Raw genomic sequence first — 4089 nt, 5'->3', positions numbered from 1 at the left:
TCGGGTTCCTGGAAACCATAGTTCATTCAGATTTTTCGGGTTAATCCCAAATACATAAAACAAAATCAGTAACGGAACCGATTACTATGGTTCGGGTTTCAGTTATCCACTTCCATTTTGCAACCCTGATTAGTAGGGGTGAACGTAAACCGGGTAAGACCCATGAGACCCGACCCGGATAAGAGTCAATTAGTTACAACTTGGGTCGGGTCGGGTCTCGCGAGTCTAACCATTTTCTCTTTACATGAATTAATCAGACACAAAATAATCAGACCAAGTTATTTACAACAAGATCGGATTAGGAATTCTAAAAGTACCACTAAGAGCATTCACATCCCATTCCATATATTTTCCCTATAATTTAGCTAAAAAACACCATTCCATAAATTTATCTATCATTTTTCAAAATTTTTCCACATTCTATTCCCTATTCATATCCATAAATTAAGTTTTTATTATTGTTTTCTCTTTTGTCTTATTATATAGTAAATGATGATTGGGAGATATGTGATATATTATATGGTATGGATAAAAAATAAGTCTCTATATTTAGGGATTTACTTTAATTGCCATATTAACTCATCCATATAATAGAGAATAGATTGGAAAGATGATTTTGATGGTTTTCTTAAAATTTACCCTAAATTATATGAGTTTAACAAATTTAGAGAATGAATTGAAAATGATCTAAACGGGTCCTAGTCAAGTCCAGATAAGAATCAAGTCTCGCTGGTCCTGCCGATTTACACACCCCTACCATGGAAAGAATCAATTCACAAAACATGCTCACTCTCCGTCCACTCGTCAATTCCAAACCCCACACACCCATACAATGCAATCATCACTCATCCTCCCAATCCCATCACCGCTGCATAAAAATCTCATCCCCAACTTCCCACCAAAATTCCCCTTAAACCCTCTTCACCTCCACCACCGTACTTTTACAACCATGTCTTCCACCACTTTCACTAGATTCAAGATTAATTCAAAATCATCTGATAATAATAATAATAACGATGTGTTTCTTACGGTCCCCGAGTTTGCCGGGAAAGGAGGTGAGGATGTTGGTGATGAGTTGGTGGTGTTGTATACTCACTTAGAGTATGCTTTTAAAAAAATAGCGGCTCTGGTTGCTTCTCCGGTTAATTCCAGCCTTGGTAAAGGTTCCGGTGGTGGTGAAGAAGTCGGGCCCGGTAGAGATAAACCCAAACCGCTTGACATTGTTTCTGTAAGTAAGCAATGTCTGTATTTGTTGGTTTTTATAAATAGGATAGGATTGGGCTATTTTATTACGTTTAGCTAAACGGGTTCTCTCGATTGGGTTATTTTATTATGTTGGTTTCGGATTACTTGTTTGACCTGTTCTTTTTGTTTTTGGAATGTTTATTGAAGTTATGTTTTATGTGACTACAAAGGGGGGATGATTATTGAGATCTTTGGTTTAGTCTAAACCGCTTCTGGTCTAGGAACATGTTTTGTTATGTGGGTCATGTTCAGCAGTTCAGGCGTTCGCCGACTGACCTGTTTAACCCTTTTCATTAGTGTTTCTTAAAGATATGTTTTGTCACACAACTTATAGTGATCATGCGTTTTATGACAAAATTTAAATCATAAAAGAGAAATAAGCATCCGAGATTTTGTAGTTTAAACGTACTTATTTCATATAGATTTGTATTTTCTTTATTGTGAATTTGCAAATATTGAATAATATGCAAAACTATAATAAAATAAAGATAAAACATATTCTTGTTACCCGTGAAAACTCGTGTTGTGTTTGTTTTCACATCTCCAAACCACAAACACGACCCCGTTTAATATCCAAAGTTGAACTACGATTAAACTTTGTAATTCATAATTTACTTCACAGTTTACATCGAACACTAAATTAGAACTAAATCTATTTCCCAGAACGAGATCATCTTATCAAGCTTAAGAACCTCCGGAAAGGTTGCAGTCATGGCTTCCGAAGAAGACGACGCTCCTGTTTGGATAACAGATGACGGGCCGTTTGTGGTGGTTGCAGATCCTCTAGACGGGTCACGCAATATTGACGCATCTATCCCAACAGGAACCATTTTTGGGATCTATAAACGGTTGATTGAACTTGACAGTCTTCCAGTGGAAGAAAAGGCGCTGCTTAACTCGTTACAGAGTGGCAGTCGGCTCGTTGCAGCGGATATGTTCTTTATTCGTCAGCCACTATTCTTTGTACTAGCTTCGGTTCTGGTGCACATGCGTTCACATTGGATCGTTCGACAGGTGACTTCGTTCTCACGCATCAGAATATCAAGATTCCTCCTCGAGGTAATATTCTGTGTTCGTAAAGAATGCGAGGTTTAACTTGTTGAGTTATATAGTTATTGGTCTAGTAATGTTAAAGGGTACTTTATTTTGGATACAATCTAGTTTTTAGTAAAATGTATATCGAAATATTGATAAAAGCTGAACAAAATTGTATAGAGTTATAGAGAATTACACGTATTTCAAGTTCTAGGAGAAAAACTATATATTATTTCTTATGTAACAGGCTGTTTGTAACTAGAGGTGTAAACAAGCTGAGCTGCTAATGAAGTACTCGAGATCAGCTCATTCAAAGCTGAAATTTAAAAAACTTCATATAAGCTCGTTTAATAAACGAGCCTGAGCTCATATACGGAGCTTAGTTAGGCTCACTACCCTAAACGACCATATTATTTTTATAAATGTAAAAATTTCGATTTAATCAACTAAGATATAACATAATAAAATAGCTTTATATATAATTATGATAAAATATCTAATATAAATAATTTTGCGTATAGTTATTACAAAAATACCTAAATAATGTGTGTTATGTTTATACATATAAAGTTATGATTATAAATATAAAATCAATATTATATGTATGTAAAAAAAAGTTAAATAACTAATAAGCTAACAAACTTGAGCTACAAAAACTTTCTAACGAGTTGAACTCAAGCTTTGAAGATAGAGCTTGAAACGAGCCGACCTGAGCTCTACTGGACTCGTGCACGCCTATTCGTAAAATTCCTAATTTTTTACAATTATTTTTAATATTACACTAATTGTGAATTATAATTCTTTTTACAGTTATTATCAAAAATCCTCAAATTTGGTTTTTACTTTATATGCAATTCCTTAATTGTATTAGGTCAAATATATTCAGTCAACGATGCTCGATATTTTGACTGGCCCAAGGGTCTTAGACGGTACATCGACACAATAAGACAAGGCAAAGGCAAGTTCCCTAAAAAGTACTCGGCACGTTATATTTGTTCACTAGTTGCTGATTTCCACAGAACTTTACTGTACGGTGGGGTGGCAATGAACCCGAGAGATCATCTCCGACTTGTTTACGAGGCAAACCCGTTGAGTTTTCTTGCGGAACAAGCTGGTGGAAAAGGGTCAGATGGTAAGCACCGAATTCTGTCTATTCAGCCTATTAAATTGCATCAAAGACTTCCGTTGTTTTTGGGAAGCCCAGATGATATTGATGAGTTGGAAAGCTATGGTGATGTTCAACAAACATTGAATCCTGGTTATGATGTATGATATGTATATTGATATATATATGTATGTGAGTGTGTTTCTCTAATGTTGTATTAAGAAAAGATGTAAATTGTTATATGGTCGGGTTGCTATTTTTGGTACTTTTTGATGTTCATGGTGATGTTTGGTTCTTGTTTACACTGTTCTTTATACGTGCATCTAGTAAGTACCTTCTTTCTGTAGTCGAAATTCTTAAGAATATACTATAAAGTTTTTTAACTAAAATTTGACTTTGTTACCACCGATTTGAAAATGCTACCAAAGTACAAAAGGCGACTGAAAACGGCTATGTTAACCAAAGTCCGACTTTTTTTACCACCGATTTGAAAATGCTACCGAAGTACAAAAGCGGCTGAAAACAACCACAAAGCAACTTGATTACTACTGAGATGAAGATGCTAACGAAAAACAGGTTACTGTCAGTAGCTTGTTATTAGTTACCTAGAGTTTATTGCTATTGGTGAAAGCTGAAGTAGTTAAGATGGATATGCCAGATGAGGTCTTGTAATTATATATATATATATATATATATATATACGG

At 35.1% G+C, this 4089-nt stretch overlaps 1 pseudogene across 1 annotated transcript; it reads left to right on the top strand.

Annotated features, from left to right (window-relative positions):
* Positions 1–810: 810 nt before the first annotated feature.
* LOC143548211 (uncharacterized) lies at positions 811–3692 on the top strand (annotated as a pseudogene). Its single transcript, XR_013137912.1, has 3 exons — positions 811–1228; positions 1909–2304; positions 3152–3692. The product of XR_013137912.1 is annotated as an uncharacterized LOC143548211 (transcript).
* Positions 3693–4089: the final 397 nt, after the last annotated feature.

The sequence above is a fragment of the Bidens hawaiensis genome, unplaced genomic scaffold, assembly GCF_021521415.1.
Source record: "Bidens hawaiensis isolate Kalapana, Puna unplaced genomic scaffold, B.hawaiensis_p1.1 tig00014943_1, whole genome shotgun sequence".
Classification (NCBI taxonomy): domain Eukaryota; kingdom Viridiplantae; phylum Streptophyta; class Magnoliopsida; order Asterales; family Asteraceae; genus Bidens; species Bidens hawaiensis.
This window is presented reverse-complemented; position numbering and strand designations above follow the sequence as displayed.